Below are 27,857 nucleotides of genomic sequence, written 5' to 3' on the forward strand. Positions count from 1 at the left end.
GGGCCTTGAGCGTTGGCACAGTGGCTTTCTGTGAGGGAAGGTGGCCAGGACCCTGAATGAGGAGGACTGGGTGGCTGTTGGCAGCTGGCTTCTGCTCACCCAGCCAGCTCTGCAAACCTTCTGCCTGTCAGAGCCTATCAAGAATCTCTCTAATGACACAGCAAACATTAATTACAGCTGGAAGGCCGCAGAATGGGGTTGGTCTGAAAGAGCCTGCCCCTTTTTAGTCACTGAGCCTCTGGGGAGGGTGCAGGCAGGGGTTGGACTTCCTCCCCAGGGGCTAGTGTGGTGGGGGGGGGATGGGGAGCAGGGGCTGCTTCCAGGGCTATGGTGCAGACCACAGGTCCTGGGGGAGACCTCCTATTCTCAGCCCTGTTTGGCGCCCTAAGGGAAAACCTGTCCTCGCAACCTGCAGCAGGAGAGGCAGAAAGAGAGGCCCCTGGGTGGAGCAGGAAGGCCTGGGACCCAAGTCCAGCCCTGCCTCTTACGGCTCTGGACAGAATACAGCCCATGCAAAGGGGCGGTGCTTGGACGTCTCCGCCTCTCTCAAACCCCTCCCCTGCACACTGGGTGGAGAGAAGGCCCATTCCCTGGGTGTTCACAAGTCCAACAGGCTGCAAATAAGGACTAGGGGAGGTGAGGCACAGTGGCTTACACCTGTAATCCCGGAGCTTTGGGAGGGCAAGGTGGGAGAATTGCTTGAGTCCAGGAGTTCAAGACCAGACTGGGTAACAAAGCAAGACCCAATCTCTGCAAAAAATAAGAAAGCAGCTGGGCATGGTGACACATGCCTGTAGTCTCAGCTGCTTGGGAGGCTGAGGCAGGATGATTCCTTGAGCCCAGGAGGTGGAAGCTACAGTAAGCCATGATCACACCACTGCATGCCACCCTGGGTAATCAAAAAAAGACTACTGGATAAGGCCAAGGCATCCAGGCAGACAGAATATTGGAAGGGAGTGGAGTCCTTGAGTTGAATGAGGAAATGAAGGGAGGCCCCTTGAGTGGGGCTGGGGAGACAGCCTGGGGCTATCCTTCTAGGGCAGCCTAGGACTGACCATAGGGGCATCCCACTACTGAAGGTCCCAAGACTTAGTTCCCCTCCCTGTCCCTCTCATGGAAAAGAGAAAAAGGAGGATTCAGCCCTAGTTTCTTGGCCCCTGGGAAATATCTGAGCTTCAGGAGATACCCCTACCAGAATAAAAGCCTCAGGAGATACTCCCACCAGAATAAAAGCCTCAGGAGATAACCCCATCAGAATAAAAGACTTTGTCTCATCATTTCTAGCTACCCCAGAGAGAAGAGAAAGACTGCAAGGTGGAGAAGCCTGGCTGAAGCTTGGGGACTCACACTCACCATCTCCACCTTCCTCGTGTGCTCATTCATCCTTCATTCTCACAATCATTCATTCATTCAGTATTTATTGAGTGCTTGGGGGTGGACAGGGAGAGAACCAAGATGGATGGAACAGGGTTGTTGTCTTCATGGATCAGAGAGGCTCTGAGCGCTGAAGAGAACATGAGTAATGGAATCCCACAGTCCGACCCCAATGCTGGACACCGATCCTGTTGCTTGCCGCTGTGTGCCCCTGAGCAAGTGGCCCACCCACCCTGGGCTTCAATCTTTATGCCTGTAAAATGACCCTGGAAGGACTAAATAAAAGGACACATGGGAAGAACCCAGCCTGGCTCCTGTCTCAGTAGGCATGGGTCCCCTGTGGAAGAACTTGGGACATGCAGGGGAGAGTTCTGGTGGAGGAGGCATCCCAGCCCACCTGCGGGCCCTACTGCTAATAGCTGGGCTCATGTCCCACCCGAGGCTGGGACGATGGCCCGTCCCCTCTTCTCAAGGTGATGCCCTTGCTGTGCCTCTGGCTGTCACCTCCCACCTGCCCACCTGTCTGTATCCAGGAGGTGGGGGCAGAAGGGACTTGGGGGCCCTCCCTGGACAGAGCCTGGGCTAGAAGCGAGTGGTTGGCTAGCTCTCTGTGGAGGCCTGGGTTCCCTCTGCAGCAGCCACCACATGTCAGGGGATCCAGGGACCCAGGAGAGCACATGCTGGTGGGCATGAGGCCTCGGGGGAGCTGGGCTGGCTTGGCCTTGGGGAGGGACTTGGCGTAGTGTCGGGCTGAGCGTGCCGCCAGCATATGTCTGAGCGGGCACATTTGGCAGGGTCCATATGCTGACTGCTATAAATAGATCTTCTCATTTAGGCTTCAAAGGGCCAAGGTGAGGAAGAACCGACAGGGTTTGGAGAGGCACCGTGCAGGCAGGACTGCGGCTCTTGGCTTGGGGCGGGAGCACCACCCAGAGACCCACAGTGGCTCATGTCCCCATCCCAGCACGGTGGCCTGGACAGAGCTTGGGTGTGGTCGCTATGGAGCAAGGGGGGGTCAGGCCCGTGGTGGGTGGGGACCTTGGAGCCCTGCGTTCTCCAGCTGAAGACCCGCTAGGCCCTGGGAGAGAACAGTGTGTGTCTGAGTGTGATTTTGTGTGAGTGTGCATTGTGTGTATGTGAGTGTGACTTTTGTGCAAGTTGTGTATTTGCGTGTGAGTGTGATTTTTGTGTATTGTGTGATTTTTGTGTGAGGGCATACTGTGTGATTTTTGTGCGAGTGTGTATTTGTGAATGTGATTTTTGGGCGAGGGTATACTGTGTGTGTGTAATTTTTTGTGCGAGTATTTGTGAGTGTGATTTTGGGTGAGAGTGCACTGTGTGTGTGATTTTTGTGTGAGTGTGTATCATGTGTGTGATTTTTGTGTGAGTATTTGTGAGTGTGATTTTGGGTGAGTGCACTGTGTGTGTGATTTTTGTGCAAGTATTTGTGTGTGAGTGTGATTTTTGTGCAAGTGTGTACTGTGTTATTTTTGTGAGTGTGTACTGTGTGTGTGTGAGTGTGACTTTTGTGTGAATGTGTACTGTGTGTGCATATGTGGGCATGTTCTCAGCCTCTGGCCCCTTCAGCCATGGGTCTACCACTTGCTCCTCCCCACCCTTTCCCGATGTGCACACACAGACACACACACATGTGTTAGACACACGAGCATCTAATTACTGACTCACAGCAGGCAGGCGTCCGACAGCTGGGGCAGCCAGAGGACATTCCATTTTCGTTGAAGCTGACAACACTGGAAACCACCCAACTGGGGTGCGAGTGCACCCTCTCAGGAGTGACTTAGTCAATGAGACGGCAGCCAGGCCCCGGAGGGAGGCCTGTGTTCTGCTCCCACCCCACCCCCGCTCTGCCTCGCACCTGCCGCCCTCCCTCCCTCCCTCCCGTCTGTCTAGCTCCCGCCTCTCTAAGGCTGCACCAACCTGGCAGACACACGCACCTGTCACCGGCCTCGCCTGCGCCCTGTCCTGTCCCACTGTCTCCTCTCCTCTCCTCTCCTCTCCACACCACCAGGGCCCCCGCCAGCTGCCAGGAGCCCCAGCGCCAGCTGTGGGCGGGATTCTGGACGGGCAACCTCCCTGTGGGAGTCATCAGCCTATTCCCTGGGTTCCTTCTTCCCCAAACACAGTGTCTGGCCCCTGCTGCTGGCCAAACTGCCTGCACCCACCAGGTTTTGGGGTGTCAGGGTCACCTGCTCCCCCTCCCTAATCCTAGCCTCTGCCCCACTTCTGGGAGACCCCTCTTTGATCCCCAGCCCAACCTTATTTAGGGACAGAACCGCCCTCTGGGGAGCAGGGCTGGGCCGTGACACCTTGTTCTGCCTCCTGGGCTGTGCCCCTACTGACAAGGGCCTTGCCTGGGCCATGCCTGGCATGGTGGGGAGGGGACTGGCACCTGACATCAGGGCAGGGCCAGTGTCCACTGTGAGGTAAGGAGATGAAGGTGATGATGCCCTTGGAAGTTGGCCAAGAGGCTGACCCAGGCCAAAAGGGGTGCCAGGGGTGCAGGAGGGGAGGTGGGTGTGAGGCACAGATGACCCTGACCTTGAGGAAGGGGCAGTGGTGACCGTGAACCTGCGAATCCACCAAGAAGAATCGGGTGAGACACACCCTGCCTCTGTGACAGGCCCTGTGGGGAGTCGCGTTCATGGGGACCTGCCCTCCGGCAAGGCTGTGGTCAGTGATCACTTAACGCTTCAGTCCCTCAAAGGGCTGGGGTTCCCCAAAGGGGGTCCGTGCGGGGGTCATGAGCTCTGTCCTCACCCAGTTCTACCTGTGAGTAGCAGTTTGGATGAAATTTGAGAGTTTGCAGGAGGGCCAGGACCAAGACCCAAGCCTTCCCTCCTGCTGGACTGATTGAGGGTCAAATTCATCTCCACAAGTCACACAGGGCAAAACTCACACCCACGTAGCCAGCCAGCAGGGAGGTGGGGCCGCACAGCACCTCAGGGAACAGAAAGACCAAGAGCAAGTTCAAGGGTAACATGGCCACCTGAGAAGGCAACGTGGGTTGACTTAATAGAGGTACGTTAGGTAGAATAGAGGAGGTGATCTGGTTCTGCCCAGTACTGCTTAGCCACGATGAAGGGTTTGGTTTCAGACCTCCAAGGAGATCATAAAAGCTCATGCTAACATTGCACCCACCACACGCCAGACACTGTGCTAGAAACTCTGCATATATTAACATGTTGGATACTTATGGTAACCCTGTGACATCTGTGCTGTTATTTCCAATTTACAGATGAGGTGCAGACATGTTCGTGAACTTGCCTGAGTTCCTACGGCAACTAAGTGGTGGGGCCGGGGCCCAAGCCGAGGCAGCCTGGCCCCATAGCCCGTGTGACTAACCACATCCCGTGTGGCTTACAGGTCAGCGTGGGCATGTTACCAGGTGAACGAGTGGCCCCAATGGGAGGGAACACAACGTCAGCTCATCCAAAAAAAGTGGGAGGAGATGGGATGTCTGGCTGAGGGAAGGCGCGTCAGGTGCACTGCAGCTCGCAGAGCTGCCTACAGCAGAAGGTTCCCCCACCCAGGGCAGGCACTGCACGTGGCCACTCCTCATCCTCCCAGAGACTTCTCCACGCCTGACGATGAGAGTGGGACGCGGTGTGCAGTGCTGGAAAACAGCTAGGCAACATCTCACCAAGGCAAAGATTCTCGAAGCCCAAGAGCCCAAGCCCCAGGTCTGGGCACAGCCCCAGAGAAGCCGGGAGAGCTACCCAAAGATGTCCCAAACAGCATTGTTTATAATGGTGACAGGGCGGACACCGGATGTCTACGAGAGAGTGGACCAGAACCTTGTGAGGCATGGGCTTGGTGGAGTACTATGCAGGAGTGAAAAAGAAGGAACCACTGGGTCACGTGCACAGAGTGGATCCCACTCACAAATATGCCTCCCAGCCAACAAGCCAGCTGTCCAAGATACCTACTGTATCACACCCCATATCCAAAGCTTCAGAGCTGGCAAAAGTGTATTACATAGTCATTTGTACAAATATGGTCATAGTATAAAAAATGTGTCACAATAATGTTGTGGGGGTCTGTCACACAGCGCTGTAAATCCACAGAACACCACTGAACTGCATGCTGAAATGCGTAAGATGGTGAATTTTATGTGTATCTGACCACTATGAAAACAAATTTTTTTGAGATGGAGGTTCACTGTTGCTGCCCAGGCTGGAGTGCAGTGGCGCAATCTCTGCTCACTGCAACCTCCAACTCCTGGGTTCAAGTGATTCTCCTGCCTCAGCCTCCTGAGTAGCTGGGATTACAGGCGCCCGCCACCATACCTGGCTAATTTTGTATTTTTAGTAGAGACGGGGTTTCACAATGTTGGCCAGGCTGGTCTTGAACTCCTGACCTCATGGGATCTGCCCACCTCGGCCTCCCAAAGTGCTGGGATTATAGGCATGAGCCACTGCGCCCAGCCAAAAAAGTTTTTAAAGAGAAAGAGGGATATAGGATCTTAGTGCACAGGGACTAAGCTGGGAAGGGGGCAGGTATTTGGGTATTCATTGTATTATTCCTTAGGTCATTGATTGTATTAAATATTTTATAACTAGTGAAATATTTATAGGGGATTACTTAAATATTTGAGACATCTTAAATATTTTATAATCAATTTTAAAATGTTTTAGAAAGCAATGGGCTGCCACGTAAGACTGAGCTCCCCGTTAGTGGAGGTATACAACGAGAGGCAGGACACCAGAGACGCCACTAAAGTACTGGGGTGGAAGGCGGACTAAAAAAGTAGCTCCTGGCCAGGTGCAGTGGCTCATGCCTGTAATCCCAACACTTTGGGAGGCTGAAGTGGGCAGATCATTTGAGGTCAGAAGTTTGAGACCAGCCTGGCCAACATGGTGAAACCCTATCTCTACCAAAAATACAAAACTTAGCAGGGCACGGTGGCGGGCGCCTGTAGTCCCAGCTACTCGGGAGGCTGAGGCAGGAGAATCGCTTGAACCCTGGAGGTGGAGGTTGCAGTGAGCCGAGATCGCGCCACTGCACTCCAGCCTGGGTGGCAGAGCAAGACTCCATCTCAAAAAAAAAAAAAAGAAAAAAAAAAGTATCCTAAATTGGGCTAGCTGTGAAGGTCACTCATGAAGTTTAGAAAAAGAGGCTTCCAAGACATACTCTGGGGTCCTGATTTGGTAAGTCTAGGTCGGGCTAAGCACCTGTACTTGTTAATATGCCCCCTTCTCCAGCTGGACCACCTGTCTGGCCTAAGCACTGTTTCTCTAGTCCCAAGGACCAGGCCTGGGCCACCTGGGCCCCTGACCAGCTCAGCCATTCCCAAGGCTGGGGCAAAAGATCGTCCACTTCATACCTGTTGTAGTAAAGGATGAGATGTACCCGTCCCAGAACGTTCCTGGAGCCGTAAGCCAGGGGCCTCTGGCAGTGAGTCACACAAAAGCTCCCACAGCACAGACGGAATCACTGAAGACCAGAGAGGGGAAGGGAGGGAGTGTCACAGAGTCACAGGGGACGAGCGAGACTTGAGCTTGGGCCTTCTCGTTCCCTTCCAGGACCTCCCTATGCCATGGGCAGAGGTACTGACTGGCTTCACAGACCCCCGGACAACAGATGGTGAGCGATGGTTTTGCAGGCCGTCCCCACCTCAGAACACCCCCTTCCACCCTGACAGGCCTGGCTTCCACTGGGCACTGAGGAAAGACCTGATGGACTGAGCGTGGTGGGCTTGGCAGGTGTGTAACTCGATGCCGTGTAAAATGGTGCCCATGAGAAGCTGAACCTTCATCTCACAGGCTGATGGCTTTAAGGACCCAGCTGTTCTTCATCCAGCTGACAAGGCATTTAAAGCACCTACTATGTGCCAGGCACCATGCTATGGCATGGCACAGGGCAAATGGGATGCACTGTCCAGCAAGTTCGCTGCCTTCTGTGTGCCTTCCAGCGTGCCTGGAGTCACATCAAGAGAAGCTCCCAATATTGGCATCTGCCCGCTGAGAGCTTGCACCTACACACTGAGGGCCTGAGAGGGAAAGGGATTTTCCCTGAGTCACACAGTGAGGTCATCCCTCTCCAAGGTGACACCCCTGTACCTCCCTGAAAACATTAGGCCTGATTGGGCAGCCAGGAGGAGGGTGAGTGAGTGATCAGTCACGTAACTGCCTCCCACCAGCTCTCCCTCCCCCAGTACAAGTTGCTAAATCTCTCTGTGCCTCTCAGCTACCTCACAGGAATGAGAGAACTCATTACGGTAATGCCAGACAGCTTTTATCCAATGTTTAATTGTGCAAGCGCTGACACATGTTTATTTAAACATGTTATTAAACACATAGAAACACTATGATGTGGAGAGTCCTCGGATCATTCTCATTTTCCAGAAGAGGAAACTGAGGCACAGAGAGAGCACATGGAACACGTTGGTAAGGGACACAGCTGGGACCTGGGCCCAGGCAGGATGGGTGTGGCGCTGCCTCTGTACCAGAGGCCACACAGTCACCCGAGCATGCAAGGTCTGAGTTTGTTCACGCTCAGTATTTAGTAGTTGTTACTTTAGACAATAATACAATGATGTTCTATGTTACATAATAAAAGTAAGAGCTTACACTGTGGAAGAGAGATCCAAGTGCTAGGTGGTGGGGGAGTGCTGGGGGGAGGAGGGGATCCCACCACAGGAAGGGGAGAGAGGTGGTCTCCAGGGCCCGAGATGCACTAGAATAGGAAGGAGCTTTTAAGGAGCTCAGAAAGGCATCACAACCTGCTGAGGTTCTTGGCACACAAGCTGGCGCAAAGAGCCATCTGGTCTACCACCTGCCTGGTTAGATGCGGCCGGGTTATTGAACGCGGTTTTCCATTCATTCATGCCACAAACCTGCACACTGGTTCCCTGGCTCATGGCCTCGGTGTTCTCGCTGTGCCTGGGTGGAGGCTGGGGACCCATTCCTGAGGCTTGCTGGGGCATAGCTGGCTGCCCCTTTCCAGCAGCTGTCTGGGCCTCCCGGCAGGCGTGAGCCAGCAGGCCTCTGGGAAAATCAAGGGCAGGCAGAGGAAGCCTGGGGCCCACTGCGGAGACGTCTGCCCCCCGACTGTTCCCATCTTCGTCTTCCCACTGGAGTAAAGGCAAAGGCCATGGACTCCATCCAGGCTGGGCCTGAGTGCAAGGATACTGGCTTCCCTGGGACAGGGAGAATGGGCAGAGGGTGGGGTTTAAAAGGAGAGGTGTCTGGCTGGGACATCTCCAGGCAGCATCAGGCTCGCAAAGGATGCTGTGCCAAGATGCTGTCAGCTGAGTCTTATTTCTGGGCTAAGAAAGGGGAACCCAGGACATGGACTGCTGGGTGGCTGGGGCTGGGGTTTGCAGAGGAGATGGTGGGGGAGGCCCCCACCTGAGTGTCGGTGGCTGGGGCTGGGGTTTGCAGAAGTGATGGTTGAGGGGGGGTGGTTTGCAGAGGTGATGGTTGAGGGGGGGTGGTTTGCAGAGGTGATGGTGGGAGAGGGTTTTCAGAGGTGATGGTGGGGAAGGGTTTGCAGAGATGATGGTGGGGGAGGTCCCCCCGCCTCCTAGCCATTTGCTCCTGGCCTGATCCCAGTGCTTCGAACCCCGCCATTCGGGGAGATTTCTCTGGGCTCTGTTGTGTCTTTGGTTTTCAAGAAGATGCCAAAGGTCTGCCAGCAGACCTGGAAAGGGCAGTGTCCTCACAGAATCAGAGTCTGTGGCCCCATCTAAACTCAGCTCCTCCTTCTGTCGGTTGAGGGAGGCAGGGAGGGCACTGCGGGGGCTGGGAGGCTTGGGGAACAACGGGGCCATCTCTAAGACACAGGGGTCTCCAGGGGTGGGTGTGTCCAGAGGGCCCTGGCTGTGGAAGTGGGAATTAGAGGGGGCTGCCTAGCCCAGAGCTGGTCCTGTGGGTGGGCGGGGCCCTGTTGGTAACCCCTTGGGGTGGAGATGGAGGCACTCATTCAATCCTGGATGTGATGCAAGCGGTCAGGACCCTGGACAGCTCCGGATTGGTCCCAGACACTCTTGGGGGCAAAAAAAAAAAAAAGAGGAAGCTCACGTTTCTAGCCTCCTGTGCATCCCATCCTAAGAACCCCTGGAGTATGGCTCAGAGGAGGTGAGGGTCTCAGGAAGAGAAATGAGGGCAGAGGCCCAAGACCCCTCTGTCCAGGATGGGATGCCAGACAGGTCGGAGCTGAGGTCTACAAGCCAAACAACGGGCAAGAGGGAATCTGAACCAACACAGCCAGGGAGGGGGCCTTTCTGGAGTCCTAGAGTGGCTCCATCATTAACTTTGGTGTGACTGAGGACCTCAGCTTCCCCAGCCAGAACACAGATGGAACGGTCTCCAGGTGGGTGACTGCCCATCCTGGTCCGCCCTACTGTCCCGACGTCACTACAAATGCCGCCTCTTTGTACTCTCAGAAGTGCTTTGGTTTGGACACTAGATTACATGGTCGCTGTCTCTCTGGGCACCTTTGCATCCAACGCATGCTAATGATTTCCTCCTATTTCAACTTGTAGCGAGAAAGGCTTTCAGCCAGGACCCAGGAGAGGCCCTGTGGAGGGGTCAGTTACCCCTGGTGCTACTTCCCATTCGTCAGCCAGGCCCGCTGAGGATGACCCACTCTCCCTTCTTCCTACAAGGTACTGCGGCCCCAGGGTGTCCAGAGGAATCAGTGGCCAAGACCTTTCGTTGGTCCCCATTCTCCTCTTCCTCCTTTACTAATTGAACTCCAAATTTAAGCTGGACCCACCAAAATACTACATTTCTAGCTGCCCTTGCAGCTAGGACCACATTCCAGCCAACGGGATGTGAGTGGAGTTGAAGTGTTCCACTGGTGAACGACTCCCTTAAAAGGAATGGGCCTAGGCCGGGCGCGGTGGCTCAAGCCTGTAATCCCAGCACTTTGGGAGGCTGAGACGGGTGGATCACGAGGTCAGGAGATCGAGACCATCCTGGCTAACATGGTGAAACCCCGTCTCTACTAAAAAATACAAAAAACTAGCCGGGTGAGGTGGCGGGCGCCTGTAGTCCCAGCTACTCGGGGGGCTGAGGCAGGAGAATGGTGTAAACCCGGGAGGCAGAGCTTGCAGTGAGCTGAGATCTGTCCACTGCACTCCAGCCTGGGCGACAGAGCGAGACTCCGTCTCAAAAAAAAAAAAAAAAAAAAAAAAAGGAATGGGCCTACATGCTCCTTGCCAGCTGGGATGCAGATGTGATGGTGGGAGCAGGAGCAGCCACTTTGGTCCCAGATGTGGAAACTACGGCTGATGGTGACACAGCCACCCTACCAGCCCTGGGCCACTGACTTCTGGCTGTTTGTGAAAGAGAAATAAACTTCTATCTTATTTAAACTACCGTTCTTCAACAGCTTGTCCCTACCTAATACAGATGAGAGGCTTCTCGCTCAGAGGAGCAGACGACAAGGGAGGGGGCCTGGCACAATCTGGAGGTACTCTGGGTAGATGGGGAAGGCAGGAGAAGCAGGACTACAACTTCCTCCTCCTCCCCTGCAATCTGTCCCTGACATGCCCAATTTTCTTTTTCCCACCCTGGCACCACAGCTCCACCCTGGCCGTCCCTATACTTTGCACATGCCATGCGTGGTGGAGACGCCACCATTTCTGCCATCTCTCACCTCACACCCAGAAGCCCCCTGTGCCCCTCTCACACACTCTTCCTTCCTAGAAGGTCACTCTGATCTGTCTGATTCTCTGAGTTCTGCATGCGTGCATCGTTCCTCTCTGGGAGGGTCAGGGCCCCCCATGAACCACATTCCCAGCCAGGCCTGGGCTCCCAGGGGCACAGCTAGGGCTCCAGCTCCCCCGTACCTTCCTCTGAGTGGAGCACACAGTAAGACCGTAGCATATGCTTGCAGACTGGGCACCCTGCCTACCTCCACCTGCCCCTTCCTGGGTGTCCCAGAGGCTCAGCGTGTCAGCTGAGCAAGCCTGGAACTGCGGCCCACTGAGGTACTCATGGCATCTCAGGGCCATGCTGCAAGTGGCCAGGCCAGGATGCTCCAACGTCCTAAGCAGCCTAAGCTAGGGCAGGCAGAGAGCCCCACGGGCTGCTCCAGGTGCCTGTGATCTCCATGTAGAGAACAGCAAGGCTGTGATACTGGAGCCTGGACGGTTCTCCTGGGCTCCTGCTCTGGGCAGATGCACAGCCCCTGTCTGCCTCTATTTCCTGTGTGTGGTGGTACCACTGATGCCCATCGCTCAGGGCTCTGGTGTTACGGAGAGGCTGCGTCTAGAAGGTGCTCAGTAAACGTGTTCTTCTCCTTCCACGCTTCCCCCTCCTCCCTCCTGCACACTCTGGCAGAGAAGCAGCTCCTTGAGCTCTGGGCCACGTCTCTCCGGATCAAATCATTGCTATGGAAAAACAACAGCCCTGTCTGCTAATTTCCCTCTGGCTCCCATGCCCCGTGCTGGCCACCTGCGCCCTGGCCCCTGCAGTTCCTCCTCTTCTCCCAACTCTCCTTCCTCCCTCCTCCCCCTCCATGGCTGCCGTCAAGCCAGACCTTGGCGCTGGCCTCCTCCCCAGGCCCTCCAGTTCCCCCGCACGCTCTCTGACCCACTTTCGCTGCTGGATTCACAGTTTCCCGGGTGGGGCTGGGGGAGTGTGGCTGCAGCCCTGGCTGGGAGTCACTGGGGCTAAGTTTGCAGGGGGAAGGGATGGCTACGGCATGTGCGCAGCCCCCAGGGGTCATCACGCGACATGTATGCACAGGGATGCACACAACTGTGTGTACAGAATGTGGATATTCTGTATCCCCATTCGGGGATGTAGGGGGCCTGGGGATCACACCTGTGCAGGCCTGTAGCTGGGCCAGCCTGGGGCATGCAAACACGCATGCACACACAGACGTACACCCATGTCCAGTGGCAGGAAGGAAGGCAGCTGAGGCTATGGAGGGAGGATGGGGGAGAAAGACTCAGTGGCACCTGCCCAGAGGGCTTGCCGGGCACACACCAAGGCCCCAAGAGGGCTTCAGACTTTAGCCAGGCGGTCACCTCACCAGATGCTGTGTGACCCCCTGGGGCCTGGGCCTCCACAGCACACAGCACGATGACCCTAGACTCTCTGGCTGTGGGACCAGCAGGGCAACCTGGAGGTAGCTCAAGCCAAGGCTGGACTGCAGGGTAGTAGGACCTCGGGGTGGGCAGAACCTCAGGGTGGGCAGGAGACGGGAGCAAGTGGAAGGGGAGCAGGAACAGCTGAGAGGACTCCTGGCTTCTCATTCACTTACAGACCCTCACCCCCAACTCACTGAGGAAGAACACAGAGAGGTTACATGACTTGCCTCTGTGTGCACAGCTGGTGAGCAATGGCGCCCACAGTTAAACCTGGGCCTGGGACAGATCCCTCCCGCTGGGTGCCAAAGAGCAGGTCAGAGACCAAGGGTCAGAGGCCAGAGTTCAAAGTCAGGGGGAGGGTCTACAAGGGGAGGAGGCCAGAGTTCAGGCTGAAAGACAAAGTCTGCGGCAGGGATGGGCAAACTGGGGCCGGAGGCAGCCTTCAGGAGCCCTGACCCAGGGGAAGGAGGGAATCTCCAGGGCCTGCCCAGTGGGAGAGGCCAGAGGCAGGGGGCCGGGCATCTGCAGTCACACCCTCTGTCTGCTAATGAAGTTACAGGAGTCACATGATGTAAATGACAGGAGGAAATTAAAAGACCAATGAAGATCTAGGAGCAGAAGCTGGATCCCTGCAACCTGGCCTGCTGCAGGAGCAGGTTGATTGTGGCGGGGAAGGGGTTCTGCAGGAGGCAGAAGCTGGCAGGAGACCCAGGTGCCGGGGAGGGGAAAGGAACAGCTCCCTTCTCATCCAGGGTGGCCCATGGGGCGACTCCGTCCAGGCTGGGCTTGGGCAGTTCCGAGTGTGTGCAGAGGTGAGATAGGATGGAGGCAGCGGCTGCCCTTGTGCTGGGCTCCTGTGAGGAAAAGCAGCCAGGTGTGGGGTGGAGGCGGAAGCAGGGAGAACCCAGGCTGGGTTAAGGGATGCCCCTGGAGGATGCCCCAGAATGGGCTGTGGCTCATCTTACAAATGTCAGCATGCACCTTGTGAATACCACCGGGACAAGGTCTATTGCCTGGCATCTAGTAGGTGCCAAATAACCACTTGGCAAACGAATAAGACATGTAGTAAGCACCAACCGAAAGGCAGCAGTGACCGCCATGGGCAGGAGAACGGCTCAGGTGTTGGCTGCTACCTTCCTAATGATAAGGAACAGACTTAGCTGGTGTATTCCCTTCCTCTTCACCTCTACCCACTTCCTGGTTTCCTGCCTGAGATGCAGATACAATGGCCGGAGGTGTGGCAGCCATCCTGAGGCCATGAGGACAAATGTCCACAGCTGCAGAGCAGGAAGCTACAAGGAACCTGGGCCACTGACAACCTCCTTAGGCTATGTACCAGCTCCACTGCCACCCTCTTTGCATAAGAAAAATGACCCCCATGTGGGGTTCAATCATGCAGTGTTTAGGTTTGTCTTGCACAGACAAACTCAGTCCCTAGCTGACACAGCATAAAATACTACTGAATCATTTTATGAGAAAGTTACTCTCACTTTAATACTCTTGATTACAACAAGAAGAAAGTCTCAGATCAGGGTTGGTGAGTCTTGAACACCTCTGCACACTTACCGCTCTCCCGTTTTAATAAAGCAATAGCAGGCCTTGGGCTCCGAACCTCCCCCGGGGCTACAGCATCCAACTAGAATTTAATAACATTGTTTTGTTTCCACTGAATTTATTTTTATGATTATGAATTCTATTTATGGCAAGAGAGGCTTGTTTTCCATTTGTAGTAGTGCTATAAAGCTTCCCTTTTAAATAAATGTATTTAGGTTTTTAAAAAGTGAATGGATTTAGAGGAAGGCGGTAGGCTTGAAGTCGGAGGTGGTGTGGGGAGTGGTGAATGGAGTCTGGTGGGGATGCTGCCCAGCCCTGCACTGCTGCTTTGAGGGACAGTCTGTCCCGGGCAGGGGGAGCCGGCAGGGGTGGGGTGGTTAAGCCTGGCCCCTCCGCATGCTGGGGGCTGAGCCTCTGTCGCAAGAGGGTTTGTTCAGCCTGGAGACAGGGGATGGGTTTCCCTTGGGGCTGGGGAATCTCTAGAAGACGCAGCCTCAGAGGCGTAGGCTGGTCAAGTGGGCGATGAGTTGTGAGCAGTGACTTGAAGCTGTCCTGGTCACTGAGCCACTAACTCAACGTCCCAGGTTCCTTCCAGCCTGCCCGTGTGAGGCAAGACTTCAAACGCGGGGGCTCCGGGAGCTGGCGTGACCTTTTGCTGATTAGCTCGCGCTGTTTGCTCGGCAGCCGCCAGCTGATCTCTGGACGGCGGCTCAACACACCAGCCACAGCCGCCTGTCACCCTCCGGCAGATAAATAACTGCTCCTGGAGAGGTGGGGGAGGGGAGCCGGGCGTGCGGCAGTGTTGGGGGAGCGGCTGCACGCAGCATGCGGGGATTGGTGAGGTGGCCTTGGGCGAGTCGCTGGGATGCCAGCCCTGCATTTCAGCAGCACCTCTGCCAGCAAGGGCATCGCTCCCACTCCCCAGAGAGGGAAACTGAGACCTACGAAGGGGAAGGGGCTTGCAGACAGGGTCTGGGCTCACCTCTCTGGGCTCCCAGGCCCTACTGTCTTGAACAGGCCTCTACCTCCTATCATAGCCGCCGGCCCACCCCCGGCCTCTCTCCCTGGTGCTGAACGAGTCCAGCCAAGGTCACCCAGGGTCACAGGATACCAGAGAGCCCCTTCTAAAGTCTCAATCACTGCCTGGATAAAAGCAACTTCTAGGGACCAGGCCTTGAATGCAGGAATGGAGGAGAGGGGCAGAGGTGTTAGAAGCTGGGAAACTTCAACTCGCTGAATGACAAAAGGATGTCCCTAGAAGGGATCTCGGAAACAATGCGTCCCATCCCCAAGTTCCTGAGGAAGACCAGCGGAGCAGCTGCCTCCAACATCAGACCGCACAGGAGCCAGGGCCCATCTGTCTTACCACCTGCCTTCTGAGGTGGGCCGGGCTGGGAAGCGTCCCATCTACTTATTCAACAAACGTTTATGCACCGTCTCCCACCTGCCGGGCTCTGAGGCTCACAGCACAGAGTCAGCAGCGTGGAGCTGATGCAAGAGAGAAGACAGAGATTTCATGCCTGGAGAGGATTCTGGAGGCTACGGGGCTGGGGTGATCCCACCAGGCTGCAGTGAGCCTGAAGGAGCCTCAACTTGGGCTGGGATGGAAGGACAGGCATCTCTGGGAGGAAGGCACAAACTAACACGGATGGAGCATCGGTGTTCTGGAGACTGCTGAGTTCCCATTCCATGCTCAGGGCAATGCCCACTGTGGTTGAATGAGCACCTACTTGATGCCAGGCAGTCTACACATCCCACTGAAGGCTTCCCTCCCGGGAGGGGCCTTATTTTCCCTATTTTATAGATAAAATGTGGGCAGGGACTTGAAGCTGTCCTGATAAAAGATGAGAGATAAAAGAGGGAGGTCAGAGGTAGAAATGACTTGCACAGCATTTCACATCCAAAACCCAGCAGGACAGAGGTGGTCTGACCTTTAAAAAGGAAAGAAAGCCTAGGTGTGGTGGCTCACGCCTGTAATCCCAGCAGTTTGGGAGGCTGAGGCGGGCTGATCACTTGAGGTCAGGAGTTTGAGACCAGCCTGGCCAACACGGCAAAACCCCGTCTCTACTGAAAATATAAAAATTAACCGGGCATGGCAGCAGGTGCCTGTAATCCCAGCTACTTGGGAGGCTGAGGCAGGAGAATCACTTGAAAATTGGAGGCAGAGCTTGCAGTCAGCCGAGATTGCACCACTGCACTCCAGCCTAGGCGACAGGGCAAGATTACAAAAAAAAAAAAAGAAAAGAATCAGACAAACTTGGGGGACAGGGTGTTCCAGGCAAAAGGACCCCCATATGTAAAGACACAGAGAGGGAAGGCCCGTGGCTGCCGCTGACCATCTCAAGCAAAGCTCAGCTCAGGCCTCCCAACCACTGTCCCATCCCCAATGGCTGTGCAATGGCCTGGGGTCCACACAGCCCAGTCCGCTAGCCTCACCCTAACTGTCCACACTCTGCCGCAGCCCTGTGGGCCTCTATGTTCTGTTTGTCGCAATGTGGGTCTCAGTCTGGAGGCCGGGGGTTCCTGGGCTCCTGGCATGGTCCGAGCTGCCGTCCCCTCCCCCAGACTGCCCTGTCTTCCCAAGAGCTCCCAGCCCAGGGAGGCCCCATCGAGAGAGGGTCTGTGGGGACATCCTCACATTTCAGGTGGGGACACTGTTGCCCACAGAGGGGCAGGTGCAGATCACTGTCACAGGGCTTTGCTTCGGTAGGTGATCACACAGATTGGATGAATATGTGAAGAACTGAAAACCGGGATTTCTGTTTCTGAGCGTGCTCTCTCGCTCTCGCTCTCTTTCGCTCTTTTTCGCTCTCATTCTCTCTCGCTCGCTCTCATCTTCTCACTCTCTCGCTCGCTCTCTCTCTCTTCAAGGTTTTTCCTTCCCATGTCTCTCTGAGCCTCTGGCTGTCTCCTCCTCTTTCTAGAAGTCTCTATATTTTCTGGATCTCTCTGTTCCTCTCTCATCTCCTCCTCTTCCCACACTCCCTGCCCTTCCCTCCCCTCCCCTCCTCTGGCCTCTGGATGTTTGGGGCACAGGCTGAGTAGGGGTCCCACAGGCTGGCCTCAGTGGCAGCTGCCACCACCCATCCCTGCGCAGCGGACCCACCCCGGGTTCGTTCCCTCGTTTCCACTTTCTAGGCCAACCGACAGACCCACATGGAACACAGAGTCTGCACACAGGGAGGACATCGCTGCACTCTGAAGACGCAGCCTGGACCCGGGGCTCTCGCTGTGAACCCCCCAGGAGCCTGGTCCATATATTCCCAGGAGGAGGGGGATCTTCCCTGGAATACAAAGGTGGTATCAAGGTCAGCAGGGCTTGGAGGGATCCCAGATGGGAAGGAGAGACTATCCCACTGGGGAGGAGGAAGACCACAGATGGGGCCAGGTAGGGCTGGCGTCTGAGTCCCTGCTGATCCTGGCTCGGGCAGGGCAGCCCCCCTGTGCATCAGGGAACTCCAGGCTGGGGGCATGGAACATCTGGGGCCTCGCCCCCACTTTGTGAAGATTTTGCTGGGTGGTCTCGGGAGTGAGTCCCTTCCCTTCTCTGGGCTTCAAGTTCCTCATCTACACAACAAGAAAGACAGGTTCATGATCCCGAAGGTGTCTTCCAGGCCTAATATTCTAGGTAATATTCAAGGCAGTAGAGCAGGACAGAGCTAACAGCGCAGTGGACCAGGGGCTGGGGCCTGGGCAGGGAGCAGCCTGTCCTGGGGACCCCATCGCCTGCCAGCCTTTGTGGGAAGGAAGGAGAAAGATGTGGAGAAACGAACACTGGCCTGTGAGTTAGAGGGGACTTATTGCCCCGATCTGACTCTGCATCACTATGTGGCCCCCCGGGCCTCAGTTTTCCCACCTGTAACATGAGACAGCTGCAACAGATGCAACTTGAGGGCCTCCCAAATTGGAGATGCTACAAGCTGTTGGCAGGGCCAGTGCTGTGCGTGGAACTCCTCCCTACCAAGTCCTGGTGAGGCTTTCAAATAATGCCATAGTGGCAGGGGCGAGGGGGCAGGATAGAGCCCAGGAAACGAGGTCCTCTGGGATCCCTCCCCAGAGCCCAGTTCAACTTGTCTTCCTGAGAAGCCTCCCTCTAAAAGCTGAGGAGGGGTCTGGGGAATCATCTGATCATCAGCAGAAAAAGGCAAGACTTGGGAGGTTCTAGATGGATTGGCTCTTTCTGTCCCCCCATGTAACGAAGGAGAGAACCCGAAAATTCCCAGATGCCTTCCTCTTGTGGTCCATTGGAATTGGCAGAACATAAGCAGCACAACCACTTTAAATAAATTCAATATATAGAACTCTTTAATATGGAAGATGAGTTATTTATTGAGGAAACCCACAGTCTAAAATCCAGACTTTTCAGTGTACTGTGTCACTTAATATCGCCTCCTTCTGGTCAAGTTAGATATTACAACCAAGCTCTATTAGACAAACTACGTAACAGGACCTGCTAAATTTGAAAGCTGCTGAGTTGGAGTCCCAGAACTGGATGAAGTTTCCCAAATCCAAAGTACAGTTGCCCAGAGAGGACATATCTGCTCTTTCTGAAAAATGCTGCAGAAAAAAAACTTGTCCAGCTACCTTCCCACTGCAGGATGAAACTCAGAAAAGACACTGCATAACTGGGTCACCAAAAGATCTGGCAAGCCATTGGGATGGAGACCTCCACCCCCCTATTCACCTAGGCATTCAATTCAACAATTTGTATATATTGTTCCAGACAAGAACCTGTTTCAAATATATACTGCAAGTCAATATTAACCTATGTGACCTACGCCATGTTATTCACATAGTGGTTTTATGCTCCAACACTGGACCATATCTGTTCACAAAAGTGGTAGAAGATAAAGTCTCCTCTAATCCTCAGGGTTGATCCTGGCTTGTCAGGAAGGATAATGGGCATACCCCGAGTATGGCCACCACCTACTTAGACCATTTCCAGGTCCTCCGTCAGCCCCAGGCTCCTCTTGTCCAATTCCGAGGCCACCCCTGTGGCCTCTGTCCACTCTCTGCATCTGAGGGCAGCACCACTGAACCAGGGTCAATCCCTAAGAAATGCTTATTTCTGCAGGACACCTGACTCTGTCTCCATCTCCTTCCAGGCACACCTACTCACAGGTCATTAGGAATTGTTCCTGTCCCCCTTCCCTGCAACCCCCTGCATAGAGCATGAGGAACAAGAGCATACCTTACTTGCGTGTCAGGGCCTGCCAACAACCTGGTGTACCAGCGAGGAATAGGCTGGAGGATTCCTCCCTGCCGGGCTCATAGACATGTTCGCCTCATTCCAGCACACAGGACAGCCTGGGTCCAGACAAACTGTAGGACAAATGGTCGCCAAGGCAGCTGCACCTGCACAGAGATAGAGGGGAGGAGGGTGAGGAGGGATGGAGCACAGCCTCCTGCAGCCGTCTCAGCTGCTGGAAGACCCCATCTGCCGGAGCCACCAGCTGTTGGTCACACATGTGTCGGACTGCAGGTACGTCACAACTCAAGAACAAATCGTAGAGGCTGGGGACTTCCTGACACACAGAGCAGGCTGACACATGGAGCCAGGCGCCAGCCGGGACAGAGGGGAGAGGAGCCAACAGCAGATGCAAGATGTGAGCTGAACTGCAGAGCGAGGGAGTTGCCAGACCTGGGGTCACTGCAACCAATTCCAGCTCTAGTCACTTGGCGGTGGCCCAGGTGTTTGGGGCAAAGGTGGGGCCCACTTCTGGGGCCACAGCCCCAGAGGTTCTGGGGCCACTGGGTCCATGGGAACCTTCCAGGCACATTGCATCCAACATCCCTACATGAGGTGAAGGCAGATGAAACAACAGGCTGGACTGATTAGGTAGAGACCCTGGCTCCATCCCTAGCAGGGCCCTCTCCCTGGCACCTCCCACCCCAGCTGCCTGGGAGTAGAGGATGCCAAGTGCCAGGCCAGGCCAATGATCGAGAAGGAAACTAAGTCAGGAGGCAGAAGCCTCAGGCCCAAGCCCAGCTCTGTGCTGGTCTGCTGAGCAAGAGACCTTGGGCTGGTCAGTGAACTATGCTACCCACAGGTCAGGTCATTCATCTACCCACTGGATCAATCCCAGGAAGTTCTGCATGCCCAGCCCTGGTGCTGAGGATTCTCCAGGCCTCATCTCATTTCACCAGCATACTTGCTTTCTTCACCATGAGGAGGTACCTGATTCCCATTCTGCAGATAGGGAAACTGAGGCTGAGAAGAAGTCATCCTGCCAGGGACGCACAGCTGGGGTGTGGTGCAGAGCCCAGCCCCATGAATGACGCCTTTGCACCTGGAGGGCAGAAGGGGAAGCACTGTGGGGTACTGGTGGGGTGCAGGGACCAGAGGAGGTGGTGTCTGCAGGACAAAGAGGGGTTCTGGGTGCAAAGGGCTTGGCAAGGTTGGTGTGGAGGCAGGGGGCTGACGCTGGGCTCTGCTGCACCTGTGCCCCTGGAGGCTGAGGGAACCTCAGGAGGCCCTGGCAGGGGTCAGGAGGGGCCCCCTGGTCTGTCTGCCTGTGCCCGGCTCCCACAGCTCCAGAGCTGGAGCGAGTGCTAGAAGGCGAGCAGGAACCTGTCGCTGGCGGAAGTGTGTGTGTGCAAATAGATGAGTGAGTGGCATGTAATTACCTAAAATTGTGGGTTAGAAGCGGATGTAAATAACCAAAAAATACGTGGGGAAGTGGGGGGATGCTCATCAGTTAGAGATAATTACTTAACCACTAATTGAAATAATAATGGTGTGTATTTGAATATGCTAATGAGGCTGAACCTGTGTGGGAAAAGGTAACTGAAATAACATAGTGGGAGGCTTCCAGGCCCACACCTGCTCTGCCCCAGGCCTTTGCCCCGTAAGCCCCCCTGCCGTCTACTCAGCCCATGCCCACTTTCTTTGCTTGGTCCTGCCCAAGGTCCCTCCCAAGGCACCCATCAGCCCCAGGGTTGCCCCTGCTTCCCGCGCTGGGAGGGCAGATGCTGCGACGCAGGGCATTTGTCCACCAGCCTCCCACAACGCCCCAGGGGAGAGGCAGGAATGTATGCTTGCGGAGTGCCTACTGTATACCTAGCCCAGCTCTGCAACGCACTCCGTATTACAGACTAGGAGACAGACATGTGTGGCCAGCCCATAGTCACGTGGAGGGGTCCAGCCAGGACACGGATTTCCAGCTGCTCTCGGACTTTCCAGCAAAGCCATCCAAAGGCGGAACACCCAGGCATCACGGAACCACCGTGTCACTGCGAGCAGAGGCCCAGACTCCGTGGGAGTGGGCTCTGTGTGTTCTCACACGTGTGTGCTGGGCACGGTGTGCACATCAGGGCACCTGCCCTGGAGCGTTTCACTCTCCATTAGCGTCACAAGCAGACTGTGAGTGTACACACACACACACACACGTATGCACGTGCACACATAGGTACACGGGTTGCACATGTGTGCACATACACATGAACTCACACATGCATGCACGCACAGAGGCATGCACTCACGTGCACAGGCACACCCATCGCTCTCCACAAAGGCTCACTCAGACACATGCAGGCCCAGGCATCCAACGCACCCCCTCGGGCACGGCCTGAGCTTTAACCCAACATCCAACCTGGCATCTGCCAACACATGGCACCTGCGGGGCGGGACACAAGATGGGGTGCAGGGGCCCACTCATCCACCCTGTAGAAGCCAGCCAGGCCTGGAGGGTGGTCTCTCTGGGGCTGTGTGCTTTACAGGAGTGAAGGTGATTAGACAACCTCACAGTGGCCCTTGCATTGCTGCTAGAAATCCACGCTTCTGAACAGCCAGCATCGATCAGGGATTCCTGGGGTTGCTGGTGATCTGACACGCAGCAGTTGCTGGCCCAGGGGCTGCACTGGGAAGGCAGGGGGCATGCCCAGATTTGCATGTCGTGGAGATTCAGGGTGGTGTGGGTGGCAGCAGTGCAAGGTGGGATTTGGAAGATGTGGAGCTGCTGGGTTTTTTGTTTGTTTGTTGTTTTTTTTTTTGAGATGGAGTCTCACTCTGTTGCCCAGGCTGGAGTGCAATGGTGCGATCTCGGCTCACTGCAACCTCTGCCTCCCGGGTTCAAGCAATTCTCTGCCTCAGCCTCCCGAGTAGCTAGGATCACAGGCACCCGCCACCACGCCTGGCTAATTTTTGTAGTTTTAGTAGAGACAGGGTTTCACCATCTTGGCCAGGCTGGTCTTGAACTCCTGACCTCGTGATCCATCCGCCTCAGTCTCCTAAAGTGCTGGGATTACAGGCGTGAGCCACCGCACCTGGCCAGCTGCTGGGTTTTGAAGAAGTGGTGGCTCCTGCCCTTGTATGTGGTCCGTGGTGGCTCGGAGGAGGAACCCAGAGGGAGGCTAGGCTGGCAGCTGAACGACACCACCACGGCCATGACCTTGACAAAGCCCCGAAATGCTGTGCCTCACTTTCCCTCACTGTAGAACAAGGATGATCGTGACAGATGGTCACGATCCCTTCATCAGGGTGCAGGCTCACAGCTCAATCTTGTCTGGAACTGCAGGCTGGGGAGCCTCAGAGACCACTGAGCTGGAGGGGTCAAAGCTAAGAACCCACCCTGGAAAATACACAGGCAGTTTCGTCTGTGATATTCGGGGGCTCATCAGACCTCCCCGAGGACCATCCCCGGACGCTGAGACCCTACTTTACAGAAGGGCAACGAATCTGTGCAGGATGTTGTGGACGGGAAACCAAGGCCCAAAGACATCCACTAAATTGCCATGAGCCAGAAAGGGCAGGGGCCCAGAGGGACAGCAGCCCCCAGAGATTGGGTAAACTGAGGCTCCGAGGGGCCGATCACACAGGTGCACAGTGAGGCTGTGAGGCCTCCCTTCTGAGGTGCCCACTGTGTGCTGTCGGAAGAGGGGCCCAGCGGTGCCCTCGGGCGGCTGCCAAGCTGGACTCAGTCTCCTGGCACCCGGGCGGCTGGGGGGAGCTCCTCCTCCTCCTTCCAGGACGAGGAACAACTCATCAACTTGCAAATGTCCGGGTGAGAGGGTTGGAAAAATGAAGGCGCCCAAACTTGACATTTGCATTTCAAACACTTATATCAGCAAAACAAATAACAGTAATTATACCATTTGCATATTTTGTGCATGATTGTTTAGCGAGGTGGGGAGGAGGGGCGCCTGCTGATGCCAGCAGCCTAGCCTCCCGCACAGCTGTGCCGCCCCACCCAGGGTCCCTGCCGCCCCGCACCTCCATGCTGCCCACCCCGGGCCCTGTGGATGTGACGTGCAGCCCTCGGGCTGCTTCTTCCTGCGGGCTCTGCCCTCTGGCCACTGGGTGTCCCTCTGTTCTCTAATACGCCCTTCCCCAGCAGCAGGTCCCCGCCTCTGCCCTCTGCACTTGCTGTGCCCCCCGCCTGGGAGCCTCTTGCAGACACACCCAGGCTAGCTCCTCCATTCAGGGCCCATCCTCACTGTCCCCGCCTCCACATTCTGATGGGGACACCCACGGCTGCCCTCTCTCTAGCCGGGAGCTCCATGAGGCTCCAAGCTGACCTTGAGCCCTGGTGGACAGGACTGACCCTTGGTGTGGGGCCTGCCCAGCCCACACCCCAGCATATGGCAGGCCTCAGCAGGCAGGGGACGTTCACACTCAAGTCCCTGCCCCCCACTGGGCACCGGGCACCTGGCTGGGGAGGAGTGCCCAGGCCTGGCACTGACCTCACAGGGGTGACGTGATGTGGGGTCTCAGGGTGAGGGAGATGGGACTCAAAAGCAAGGGAAGTGGGTGATCTGACTGCGTACCCCAGGTCACACTCAGGACCCTAAGCTGACCCCCACCTAGTACTGCTGTGGGTGAAGCCTCCTGGGGTGGGGAGGAGCCGAGACCCAATGACCCACATGGCTCTGTGGGTATCACCATGTGTTTACGGAGGGTCTGGCTGTGTGTGAGCACATGTGCACATGCATGTGTGAGTGTGCATGAGCGTATGCACGAGTGTGTGTATACATGTGTGCGTGTGTGCATGTATGTGCAAGTGTGTGCATGCATGCATGTGTGTGCACATGTGCATGTGTATACATGTGTGCATGTGCATGCATGCACAAGTGTGCATACATGCGTGTGTGCATGCATGCACGTGTGCATGTGTGCACGCATGTGTGCTTGTGTGTGAGTATGTGTGTGCTTGTGTGTGTGTATTGTAGGTTCTCCAGGCAATGCTGGTCTTTTTGTCTGGGTCAGGACTAACAGACTGGGTCTCTGGGTGCCCATTCCCCACAGCCCAGTTTTGGGGTGATGAGGGGGACAGTATGGCCTCCATCAGCGCTGAGAAAGGGAGGTGGTCCCACCCACCAGCCCACTCACAGCTGGCAGGGTCCCCCACCCAGAGACCACCACGCCTGGCTGCAGGCTACCTTCTCCTGAGCGGCAGCCATAACAAGAACACCAGCGATTGTGCACCTGTCACAAACGCCAGGCCCTCCCTTGGGCTGACTTGCAGAATCATCCCCCAGCCCCACGAGGAGGTGGAAACTCCAGCTTTATTACCCCCATTTTCAGATGGGGAAACTGAGGCACACCGCAGCAACGCCTCTTGCTCAAGGTCACACAGAAGGGCTAGGATTTGTACTGACCCCATCCGGCCACTTGCTTTTTGCAAGACAAACACCCCGGCGAACACAGTCCCGGTGACGGCCCTTACAGGACAGGTGTCATCTGTACCCACATTTCACAGACCGGGAAACCAAGTCTCAAACACATGCAGAGGCTTCCCCAGGGTTACACTGGATGTGGCTAAACTCGGCCGAGAGTTCTTCGCTTTGGACTGAAACTCAGGCAGAGGCTGCGAGTAGGACTGTCCCCGTGGTAATTAGGGCTCCACAATCAATCCCAGCTCGCAAGATGCCACCTCCCTGCTTCCTTTAATCTCCCCTGCTCAGCTCAGCACCGACAGAGGAAGCCGAGCCCAGAGACTTGGAAGTGCAAATGAGGCTCCATCCCCTGGTAAACTGCAAGCAGCAATTAACTCCTCACTTCACACCCCACAGCCCCACAAATTCCAGACGGGGTAAACAGTTAAATATGAAATATTAAGCCATAAAAAAAGCTGGAAGAAAACAGAATTCAATACTTATCAGTTCTCAGGAGGGAGAGAGGCTTTCCAAGCTCAGAAGGAAGAGAATAAATTTTAAAAGAAAAAGGAGGCAGATGTGACCAAATAAAAATAAGAAAAAGGAACATAAAAAGTAACCCAAATTAAAAGCTATATGGCAGAGAGGGAAAGATATTTGTGGCGAACGTGACAGATAAATGATAACTATCTTCATTATGTAAAGAACTCATTTGAATTGATTAGGGAAACATCAACAACATATAAATAAATGGGTAAAGGAACAAACACAAAACAGAAAATACAGGTGCTTACAAAACATATGGCCCAATGCCCAACCTCCCGTATAATCAGGGAAATGCAAACTTTTAGAAAATGCAATGAGACACCATGGACCCATCAAAGGAGACGTGATCTAAAAAAACAAAAACACTGAACTAAAATAAATCCCAGTGCACTGCAGTGCTGGCATGGTTATGGTGAAATTGGCACAATTCTTTTGGAAAGTCATTTGGCAATACAGATCAAACACTCTTAACATGTGCGTAACTTACAGCACATCACACCATGGTGCAGCTGTAACTTTCTGCAATCAAGAGCAACACAAGGATGCTTGCTGCCACCACTTTGATTCAGCACGGTGCTAGTAGTTGCAGCCATTGCAATAAGGCAAGAAAAGGAAACAAAAATTATAAGATTTGGAAAGAAAGAAATGAAGCTCTAGCTATCCACAGACAATGTGATTATGCACATAAAAAGTCCAAAAGAATGTATATGTTACCAACATTAATACAATATTAGCATAAAATTCACATACAAATATATATTGAATTTCTATACATCTGTAATGAATAGAAAATGAACATTTATGAAATGTCAACACTCTTCAAATTAATTTATACATTCAAGGCAATCTCAATCAAAAATCACAGTCCATTTTTGTTTTTTGTGGAACTTGACAAGCTAACTCTAAAATGTATATGGAAGAAAAAAAGGCCAAGAATGTCGCTAAATAAAAAGAACAAGGTGGAGGGAGGGAGGGTCTTCTTCCTCTTTTTTTTTTTTTTTTTTTTTTGAGACGGAGTCTTACTCTGTCGCCCGGGCTGGAGTGCAGTGGCGTGATCTCAGCTCACTGCAAGCTCCGTGTCCTGGGTTCATGCCATTCTCCTGCCTCAGCCTCCTGAGTACCTGGGACTACAGGCGCCCACCACCACGCCAGGATACTTTTTTGTATTTTTAGTAGAGACGGGGTTTCACTGTGTTAGCCAGGATGGCCTCGATCTCCTGATCTCGTGATCCGCCCGCCTTGGCCTCCCAAAGTGCTGGGATTACAGGCGTGAGCCACCACGCCTGGCCGAGGGAGGGTCTTCTTCTATCAGGTAATGATAGTTGATTATAAAGCTATGGTGATTGAGATATTGTTATAAGATTAGACACATAAGCCCATGGAACAAACAGAAAATCCAGAAACTGACCCATGAGACAGCCCTTAATAGGGGAGGCATAACTTTTTAATAAATTGAATATATATGGGAAAAAGTGAAACTGAATACCTGCTTTACATCACATATAAAGTCAACTCCAGGCTGATTACAGACCTAAACAGGAAAAGAACTATACATTTTGAAAGATAAAGTAGAAAAAAGATAAAATATGTATATATAATACAAATATATATTTGTAGATTGAGATAGGGTCTCACTCTGTTTCACAGGCTGGAATGCAGTGACATAATCACAGCTTACCGCAGCCTCGAGCTTCTCAGCCTCAGGTGATCCTCCCACCCCAGTCTCCCAGGTAGCTAGGACTACAGGCATGCACATTCGTGCCCCACTAATTTTTTTTTTTTTTTTTAGAGAAGGGGTCTTGTTATGTTGCCCAGGCTGGTCTTGAACTCCTGGGCTCAAGCAGTCCTCCCACCTCGGCCTCCCAAAGTGCTGGCATTACAAGCATGAGCCACTACACCCAGCCAGAAAAATATACTGATGATCAAGAGACAGGGAAGAATTTCTTCCCACTCATGCAAGAATATACTGACAAATATTACTACATAAAAATAAAGAATTTCTGCTCGTAAAAATATACTATGAAAATCTAGCCTGGACAACATAATAAGACACTGTGTCTACAAAATTTGTTTAAAAAATTACCCAGGCATGATGGAGTGTGCCTGTAGTCCCAGCTACTCTGGAGGCTGAGGTGGGAGGATCACTTGAGCAAGGGAGGTCAAGGGTGCAGTGAGCCATGATCCACCACTGCACTCCAGCCTAGGCAACAGGTCAACACTCTGTCTCTAAAATATGCATGCACATGCACACATACGCACACATGCACAATCATACACACACGTGCACACACACCATACACACACATATACACACACACATACACGTGTGCACACGCACGCACACACATACAATCATACACACCATACACACACACATCATACACACACGCACACACACACGCACACATGCACACACATGTGCACACACGCACATAGCATACACACACATAGCATACACACACATACATGCACACACACATACACACACGCACACACACATACATCATACACAGTATTAAAACACAAGCTACACAATAGCTATCTTCCAAGAGACTGTGATCTCATTCGGAATCTATAAACACCTCTTACGAATTAATAAGGAAAACCAACACTCAGTCATAAAATGAGCAGGGATCTTGAAAAGGCATTTCACAAATGAGGACATCCACACGGCCAAAAACCCCGTGCTCAACTTCATTACTCATCAGGGAAATTCAAATGAAAG

At 54.1% G+C, this 27,857-nt stretch overlaps 1 protein-coding gene and 1 long non-coding RNA gene across 6 annotated transcripts in view; one reads left to right on the forward strand and one right to left on the reverse strand.

Moving 5' to 3' along the window:
* The window catches only part of LOC105483408 (extracellular leucine rich repeat and fibronectin type III domain containing 1), an 82,879-nt gene that overhangs the window by 19,908 nt on the left and 35,114 nt on the right, over nt 1–27,857 (reverse strand). For 2 of the 4 annotated variants that reach the window (XM_011744296.3, XM_071095442.1), the window contains exon 2: nt 19,190–19,348. The gene's annotated coding sequence lies outside the window, so the exon portion shown is untranslated. Of the gene's footprint in view, nt 1–19,184; nt 19,349–27,857 lie in introns of all 4 variants that reach the window. The other 2 variants (XM_011744290.3, XM_011744291.3) reach the window with 1 other exon arrangement.
* On the forward strand, nt 3,860–10,018 carry LOC105483407 (uncharacterized). 2 transcript variants are annotated; one of them, XR_988232.3, is made up of 4 exons: nt 3,860–3,988; nt 4,631–4,758; nt 6,918–7,097; nt 9,881–10,018. It is a non-coding gene; the product is annotated as an uncharacterized lncRNA (long non-coding RNA). The 2 variants fall into 2 exon arrangements; XR_011622640.1 differs by lacking the exons at nt 6,918–7,097; nt 9,881–10,018 and adding an exon at nt 4,926–5,062 and having other exon boundaries at nt 3,862–3,988.

Source organism: Macaca nemestrina, chromosome 4 (assembly GCF_043159975.1).
Source record: "Macaca nemestrina isolate mMacNem1 chromosome 4, mMacNem.hap1, whole genome shotgun sequence".
NCBI lineage: Eukaryota > Metazoa > Chordata > Mammalia > Primates > Cercopithecidae > Macaca > Macaca nemestrina.